The following is a 9,575-nucleotide window of genomic DNA, read 5'->3' on the forward strand; positions in this document are numbered from 1 at the left end:
CTAATTTTTTATTTCTGTCTCCTGAGACCAAAGCTATTCCTAATTCTGTTCTGGTCCAGGAATGGTACCCCCTCCAATTAGACACTCCTGTGTCCATCAACTTGCGCAGCAGCTTCAAGAACCAGTGGTCGTCTGGCTTTGGCCTGTTCAGCTGGCAGCAGATGTTCTATCTAAGCCAGCTTTGATGTTTCCAGATTCCCCACGTTTGATGTCATGCAATTCCTGTCCTTTCCCTTATCCTTATCCCTTTCTCTCTTCTCCTTATCGCTGGCTTTATGGCGTTCTGCATCCTGAGATCGACTGCAGGTTCTCCTGTGACTGGATCTTTCGCTGCTTCGACTATGGGAACGTGGGCGAGGGCCTGACCTGGACCTTCTTGTTCTCCTTTTTGACCTAGACCTCTGAACTCTGTAAGATTTCCCTCAACCCCTTGATTGACTTCGGCTTCGTTTTCTTCTTGAGCCATAAGATGAGCTACTGCTTGATGGATGCCTGCGTCTTCTGTCATAAAAATGTGAACGAAACTGAAGAACTCTGAACCAAGATCTTGACTTTAACCTTGATTTCCTCCTACCTTTCTTTCAGCTGTATGCTGTACTGTCTGAAGAACTACTTGAAGGTGATCATCTACGGTGCTTCTTTTTTCTCTTACTTCTGCTTTCTTCTTCAGTATCTGATGACCGCCATCCCATTTCTATAAGAACAGCTGCAGCACTAGAAACGTGCTTGCCGAATGGAGCACCGCCAGCGTCCGTGGAACTTGCTTCAGTCTAAGCTCAGCGCCTTCCTGGTTTCAGCGTCCCAGGGTAGCCACCTAATTCACCTTCCTTACTCATTTTAACATTTTTAACATCTTTACTTAACATTTTAACATCCTTACTCATTTTTAACATCTGTACAACAGCATATTCTAAGTTCCAGCATATTCTAAGACAGTGCTCCATTTGTCATATTTATTTATTCATTTCATAAAACTCATGATACTTTTGTTGAAAGGTAAGATTTTTATACCCTTGTATTTGGTACTTCAGTAAACAAACATAGAATGTAAAGAGAAAAAGTGCCCCACAACCAGAAGGTGACACACTGCCATTCATTTCAGCTTTGTGTTATTGCCCCAAATGCCCATGAGATAGTATGCGTGCTCAGGTGTGCCCCATCTGTAAAACCAACGGGAAACTGGGCCACAAGGAGCCAGTAGGAATACAGCGCTCATATGGGGGGGAAATTTGATGAATTATTTACTTCAGAAACCTTCAAAACTATAAAATTTGTAGAAAATCGCTGATTTGTTGGACTTCCTCAGGGAAAACTTCTAGAAAACATCATAATGACTTTGAAAAAAAGGCTAATGGATTGTGAAAATTTAAATGCAAGTTGTAGCCAATTACAAGATAGGGATGAATTACAATTTTTTGAAGCCAGATTGCCGGACTCTTGAAGCAGTGCTAGTTCCACGGAGAGCAGCTGAAGAACAACCGTTTGTCCTTCATGACATTTTACATTAGCACACGGACGGGGATGCTTACCAAAGGTTGTGGAGAACGGCCTAAAAACATTCCCAGAATTATGCAATTTCTGGAAGTGTTCAAAGAGCTAACAATATTGTCAGAACAATTGCTCTTAGTTTGGCAGAAGCGGAAAGGGGTTTTTCAAAGGTGAACATAATGTGACCAGAGAGTATTCTGTTTCTAATCTATCAAACACAGTGACTATTGTCTAACTGGCCTACCTCTGAAGGAATGGGATCCTACTCCTACAGTGAAAAAAAGGTGGTTAAGGATAAATCACACAGCCATTGATGCTTGTATAAAATTGAGGAATATTGCAAGTGAGGATGCCAAATAAGTAGCAATATGGAAATATCTTAAGTAACAGTTTTACTGGGGTTTTTTTTTTATCAGGTATTATTTAATATTTTTCATTAATCTTTTAAAACAATTTTTAATAACCATCTAATCTTGTTTACCCCTTTTATTGTTTATATTTCAATATTAATGTATGAACTACTAAACCACCTTTTGGTATATATATTTTTTATGATCTAGTGGTCACTAGGGCAGCAACCAGGTTAAATTATTTGAATCCCACTACTAATCTAGGATCTTACATACTTGTCTTAAACAAACAGCCAGTTAAGTAAGGTGTCAGCTATGTCCACATGGAAGAAGCATCCCAGTCTGTGTGATCCAAGGGTTGTAAATTTAAAAATCCAAGACCGGGGAGGGAATGGTATTAAAGCTTAAATTCTGAACACCCAATTTGCGAAGGTTATGGATGACAGTAAATTCCTAAATTCCATCTGCAGGGGCCTGCATGGATTAAGCCTCCGGTGAATCCGCTACGATCAGCGGTCCTCAACTTGTGGATCACAAGTGATCCTTTGAGGGTCAAATGATCCTTTCACAGGGGTCACCAGATTCATAACAGTAGCAACATTACAGTTATGAAGTAGCAATGAAAATAATTTTGTGGAAAAATGAGGACCTAATGTCGGGGGTTTAAATGGAGAGAAAATGTTTTGAGAAACGATGTACAAATGCGCTTTACACAATTGATGTGTGTATGGATTGGGATAACAGTTGTATGAGCCCCTAATAAAATGTTAAAAAAAAAGAAAAGAAAATAATTTTGTGGTTGGGGGGTCACCGCAACATGAGGAACTGGATCAAAGGGTCGTGGCATTAGGAAGGTTGAGACCACTGGTCTATGATGATTGACCAGGGACAGGACTAGCCCTACAATCAGAAAGAGAGCATCGGGGAGTAGATGAAGGCGGATGTAGTTAGGTTAAGATTCAAATTATTTGTTGTGCCTTGTTGTTTCTGTTTTCTTTTGTTAATGATCTTGAGTTTGGGGTGGGTCTTTTTGGTGGTGGGGGGAGTGAGGTGGGTTGTGTGTGTTTTTCTGTAGATGAAATCCAGGATAGGTAAATCTATAGAGAAAGTAACTGGATTAATAGCTTATTTGAGTTATTGCAGGAGAGATTGTTGGGGAGGGGCAGAATGGGGAGCTAATAATGAGTACAAGAAAGAGGAAAATATTCTAAAAATGATTGTGGTGATGATTATACAACTCTTTTTTAATATATTAATAATTTTATTGGGGGCTCTTACAGCTCTTATAACAATCCATACATCAGTTGTATCAGCACATTAATACATATCTTGCCATCATCATTTTCAAAACATTTTCTTTCTAATCGAGCCTTTGGTAATAGCTCCTCTTATTTCCCTCCCTTCCCAGCCCTCATGAATCCTTGATAAATTATCATTATTTCATTTCTTACACCATCTGCTTCACTCATATTTCTGTTGTTTGTCCCCCTGATTGGGGAGGGGGGTGATTATTCAATTCTTTTAAATATGATTAAATCATTCAATTATATATGAATCATATGTCAATCAAACTGTTAAAATATTTCTGTGTCTACAAGTAAGAGATGAATAAAATATTTAGAAAGAGAATTTTAAGTGTAAAAAAATTATAGAATATATGTTTTAAATTTTTTCTAGAATCAGCAAATATATATGAATTTGAGAGCACACAGAAAGAATATATAACATAGGACCCTTCATGATTTTACCTGAAGCTTTCTGTTATAGAGTATTTCATTCCAAGACTAATTTTTTATTTCTGTCTCCTGAGACCAAAGCTATTCCTAATTCTGTTCTGGTCCAGGAATGGTACCCCCTCCAATTAGACCCTCCTGTGTCCTCGCATCTAAAGAAATGCTCCTCAAGCAGGAAGTTGCAAACAGCCCACATGCTCACCAGTAGAAGAGTGGATCAAGAGATTCTGACGTGTACACACGACGCAACACAATGCAAAGCTAGCAAGCAATGATGAAACCACAAAACACCCCATGACATGGATGGACCTGGAGAACATTCTCCTGAGTGAAGCAAATCATTCGCAGAAGGGCAAATATTGTACGAGAGCATAACTATAGGAATAAAAACCAAGACAGGGACCTGCATACCAAATGGAACAGACTTTGGGGTTTCCCCAGGGAGACTGCACAGGATGAAAGAACGTACTGAAAGGCTGACAGGTATTCACCTGGGTGCAAGGGAGGATGCAGTCCATAAAAGGAGAAGAGAAGCCAGGACGGGAATAAAACAAAGTGTGGGGTGGGTGGTCCATGGGCTGTGTGAGTGATTAGAATTGTTGAGTGTAGAGTTGATTACCTGAAATGTAAAAACCAGCACCACCTAATTTACAATAAAAATATTCACCAAATATAAATGCTATTCATCATTCCAAGACTGGCTCAAGAATTATTCTCCCAAAAAACCTGCTCAATCACCTCAGCCTGCCGTGCTTCCTCCTGTCTTGGTGTTCCCCATTGCCAGAATAATTTAATCTGGCTCTCAGCATCGTAATCTTCTCCTGTTGCTATTGAAACATCGCGCATGTTGATACTTTCTGTCCCACTGACTGAAAAGGTCACGTAGGGTTAGAATTGTCGCATTTCCCTTTTTTGATCCCCCAAGTCACCCAGCCACAGTCAATGCCAGGAGATACAGAGTAGGTAGGCACGTGGTTGCTGGTTTTAGCCCACGAATGCATTATTACTACAGAAAAGAAGAGGGTCTGGATGAAGAGACAGCCATTTCCAGGGCATCAGAGGCCCTCCCCAAGAAATAAGTGCCAAATAGCTACTCACTCTAGGACATCGACTCTACGAAACCGGAGTGTTTATGACTCAGTTTCAGCCAGTCTAAGTGTTTCCTGTACTGGTGACTAATGACCTGGAGCAGAAGGCGTCTTGTTACCTTCCGCTTGAGCAGTGCTGATCTAAACACACATCTGCCTACACTCCCACGCACACATCTGTCGTCATGTGCACACCAGCCCTGGAACAACAGTTACCAGGTCCATGAGGAAAGCCACCCGTGGTAGTGGAGTAGAGATGAGCTTTAAAGCATGTGCAGTCCAATGAAAGGAGACCCAGGAGCACCATGCTTGTGTTAATAGGACAGGTTTGGGACTGAGAGGCAAGGGTGTACCCTTGTAAGAGATGATGCAAGAAATTTTCTCCTACCCCAATTTCCACACTCGATGTAGACAGAGCTCAATCAATTAAGAAAGCAATCTGTCCACAGCAACATCTAATGGATTGCAGCACAGAGTTAGACTATTTTTGCATAAATTCCTCAAATCCACACTACCTTAAATTCTATACCATTGGATAGATTCTTGATACCATCAAGGCAATCCTCCTAAGGGAATGATTGACAATGTTTTTCATTTTTGTTTCTTTGGGTTTTTTATGTTGTTTTTGTTGGTGGTGATGATCTAGTTGGTTCTGGTTTTGTTTATTGTTTTTCTCATATGACTGCCAAAGTAAACCAGAGTCATACATAACCTGAGGACAAGCAGGAGGATTCTGGGCTCCCATCTAATTCTAGCCCTAATCCAAGAACAGTCAGTTCTTAGAACATGGCCCTACTCATGAAGAACCCACTGAAGATAAGTGTGCTACAGAAAGTGTGGTGAAGAAAGCAGATGGTGCCCAGCTATCAATTAGAATAGGGTCTGGGGTCTTACAGGCTTGTATTCAAACCAGCAGCCGTCTGAGGTAGCAACTAAGTCCATAGGGAAGCAGCATACCAGTTTGTGTGATCCAAAGATGGCAATTACAAAACCCAAATATGATGAAGGAAAATGTATCCGAGCTTATATTGTGAACATTCAATTTGTAGGAAGCAATGGAGGATAGTGGGGACCCAAAATCCATCTGCAGAGTGTTTGGTCATATCGGGCCTCTCGCAAACCCCTCTAGTCACAGGTGAGGGACTCAAACAACTTTACTATCAGTCAGAGATTATTATAAACTTGATTATGGTATAATAGGATACATGATCGGTTGACATCTCTCTTGACCCAACCTGAATTTGCTCTATGCTCAAATATTTCTCAATTGTTCTAAGAAATGTCTTCTCTACCTTTTAAAATATTGTTGGTGGTTTTTCTTTCTTACCCTTTATTTTGATCTTTATATTATTCTTGTTGTTGTTGTATTCTTTCTGTTTTCCTTTGTTTTTTATTTCTGTTAGGTCTCTCAGTTTAGGAAGCACAGGAGTGGATGCATATAGAGACGATACCCAATATAATGGTTTACCTGGAAGGGGGAGGGGAATTGGGGAGCCATCAGTGAATGCAAGAGGTGTGAGGGAGCATGAGAGCTGATTGTGATGATGTATACACTGCTCTTTTTAGAAGCAGTTTACCTTTGGAAGTGTATGATATGTATTATATCAATAAGACCACTAAAAAAGAAAAAGAAAACAAACTTGACGTATGGTTGCCATGGGTGAAAGAGAAAGTTTTTCGTAGGGGGCATTGAGTTCATTTGAGTGGTGGTGGTACAATTTGAAGAGGGATAACAATAATGGTTGTACAACACAAAGCATATAATCAATGGCACTGAATTATACATGTAGAAGTTGTTAACTTGGTAAATGTTTTGTTGCGTATATTTTTGCCAAAATGGGGGGAAATAATTATATGAATAACAATGAGTACAGGGGAAAGGAAAATATTCTAATATTGATTTTGGTAGAGTATAACTCTTCTTGATATGGTTGAGCTATAGAATTGTATAATATGTGGATAAAGTGACAATAAAACTGTTTTTAAAATTTTGTAAATAGAACAGATCCGAGCTCACGTTACACGGAATCCAGGAGCAGAAATGGGAATAGCGATACCCAGAAGGTAGGGGGAAGGTGGGGAGAGTAGGGGAGGAAGAGGGAACCTATCCCAATGATCGACACGTAACCACCACCATCAACCCCCACCCCCAGGGGGACAAACAACAGAAAACATGAGGGGAGGGAGATGGCAGTCAGGGTAAGATATGGAAATAACAATAATTTATCATTTATCAAGGGGTCATGGGGGTGGGGTGGGGAGAGAGGGAAAAAAGAAGAGCTGATACTAAGGGCTCAATTGAAAGTAAATGTTTAAAAAATAATGATGGCAACATATGTACAAATATGCTCAATACAATTGATACATAGATTGTTAAAAGAGCCCCCAATAAATTGTTCTCTTCATTAAAAACCAATTTCCCTCCCAAAAAATACCTCCTCTGGAGAGAAACAAAAAGGACAAAGCATGTAATAAAAAGTTATCATTTGGAGACTCATAGTGATGAGCATTCAACCATCCTTTGTACCATTCATGTAACTTTTCTGTAAGTTTAAAGTCGTGTTAAAAAATGTTCTTTTGAAAAACAAAAAGAAAACAGCAACAGAAAAAATCACTTTAAAAAGTGATAAAAGTGATAAAGTGATAAAAATAGCTATATTTTTCAACACTTTTTGGATTAGAGTTGTGAGTTTGTCCATTTCCTTTAGTAGATAAGACAGGTAGAATGGAAAAAGAAAGTACTTTATTGTTAAAAGGGAATAGAAATATCCAGCATAGCATTGCTATCATTAAATAAAATGATATTCAATAATGAATATGATTCCTAGTTTTCATTTTTAAAGTAATACCGAGCTCCATCCACTTTTTAAGGAGCCCTGGTAGTATAGTGGGTTACACCTTGGGCTACTGAGATAGTTAAGGTTTATCGTGTCAACCTGGCTGATAAGCACATGTGGGATTAATTGAAGGGCGGAGAGATAAATGGCTCTTGAGCCTCACCCTTCTAGTTCTCAGGTCTCTTGTTTTCTGATGGTAGGGACCAGGGTGCAGCTGCTTTAACCAATTCCCTGTTTCTGCTGGCAAGACTCACTTCCTGCGAGACATCCCTGAAGAGAAGCCACATGGATCCACCCTGATGCAGCCCTGGGTGCTGGAACAGCCAGTGTGGAGACCCCTGCCAGTGCCGAGATGCTTACACGCTCACTGATTCAGCTTTCCTCCTGTATCAGCGTCATTGTGTGTGTTTTGTGAGATGGAGGAGAACACTGTCGATTGGTGTCAGACATATGAGCTAATGTTGGACTTAAGGGCTTGGGCAGCACTGGGTTGGGATGCTTGCTTAATGTACACTTACCCTTTATATATAAAACTCTCTCATATATATGAGTTTCTGTGGATTTGTTTCCCTAGTTTACCCAGACTGACACAGCTACCCAACCACAAAATCAAGAGTTTGTACCCATCTGCCACTCCAGGGGAGAAAGATGAGGCTCTCTCTGCTCCTTTGAAGATTTACAGCCTCAGAAACCCAAGGGAACAGTTCTACTCTGTCCCATAAGTCACACTAGATTGGGTGGCAGTGGCTTTTATGCACTTTTTATCCTGAATACCTAAAAAAGCATCAGCACAGAAAAGTGCATAATAACCAGTTATTGCGTGGATGAATGAGTGAGTAAATCCTGGAATTCCACAAAAGCAACTTCCCAGTGGATCCCATGGAACCATAATATGTGGAGTTGGTAGTTCAATGGTAGCATTCTCATCGTCCATGGTGGGAGAGGGCATGGACTAATTCCTGACACTGTGACGCTAATGCACCTCAAAGGAAGCCACTACTCATCTGTCAGGGGAGGCTTGCCAATGTTGCTATGACGCTGAGCAGATCTCAGTGTTGCTTCCAGATGCAGAACAAAGGACTGGCGATCGACTTCTCCAAAAAATCCTATAGGGTACAGTTCTGCTCTACCCAATGGAGCACTCCTGGGGTCACCCTGAGTTGACGAAGACTCACTCACCATTCGTCTATAGCTCCTTGATTCTGAGACCCTAGGGAGAAGACAGGAAATTGGGCGAATTCGTGACAACCTTGGAGTGATGAATCTCTTTTACATACAGCAAGAGCCTTTCTCAGAGCCCCAGCTGGCTCCCAATATTAATATCTGCCTCAAGCTCCCACTATCCGTTGCCCTCCAGTGGCCCCCAACTCCTACTGACGCTGTAGGACAGATTGGAACTGCTCCTGAGGGGGGTTGAGACTGCAAGTCTTGGAGAAGCCGACAGCCTCATCTTTCTCTCACTGAATGGCGAGTGGATTTGAAACACAGACTTTTCGACTCACAGTTGAAACGCTTAACCCACTGCACCATAGGGCTCGTTATATTCGCACCAGTGTGGCCGCAAGAGAGGCTGCTGCTCATTTCCAAGGGTGCTGTGTGCCCTTGCTCTGGGATCTGAGCGCCTTCCTCACTGCCCTTTCTGGCTCCAGCCTCGTCCTTGAACAGAACCCAGACAGGTAGGCTCTGCAGGGTTGAGCCCGGTCTGCTTCCATCCCTCTTAGGGCCTCCTCGTGCGCAGGCCTAACTGCTCCTTAGGCACAGGTGCTGCTCCAGCGACCTGCAGGGCTCCGGGTGGGAGCTGTGCTCAGCGCTGCCCCGACGGGAGGAAGGGCTAACGGAAGACTGCGCCTGGGCCAGGGCCAGGGCCAAGGCCAAGGAGGTTGTCCGAGCAGAGTAACAACTCACCCGCTTGTCTGAACACTTAACAACAGTCTGGTGGTTTCCTTCGAACCAAACCAGGCGGAGAAGGGCGAGGCGCCAAGTGGGGATGAGGTGAGGAAGAGGAGAAGAGAGATCAGAACGCAGGGGAGAAGACAAGAGAGGCGAGCGGAGTCAGGAGGGGAGAGCGATCGGGCCGAA

The 9,575-nt window shown here is 42.0% G+C and overlaps 1 pseudogene; it reads right to left on the reverse strand.

The window, feature by feature from the left end:
- The window catches only part of LOC101640448, a 1,421-nt pseudogene extending 729 nt beyond the window's left edge, over positions 1-692 (reverse strand).
- Between the last annotated feature and the right edge of the window lie 8,883 nt (positions 693-9,575).

This window comes from Echinops telfairi, unplaced genomic scaffold (genome assembly GCF_000313985.2).
Source record: "Echinops telfairi isolate 266 unplaced genomic scaffold, ASM31398v2 ScPeMD7_5167;HRSCAF=5991, whole genome shotgun sequence".
NCBI classification, from domain to species: Eukaryota; Metazoa; Chordata; class Mammalia; order Afrosoricida; family Tenrecidae; genus Echinops; species Echinops telfairi.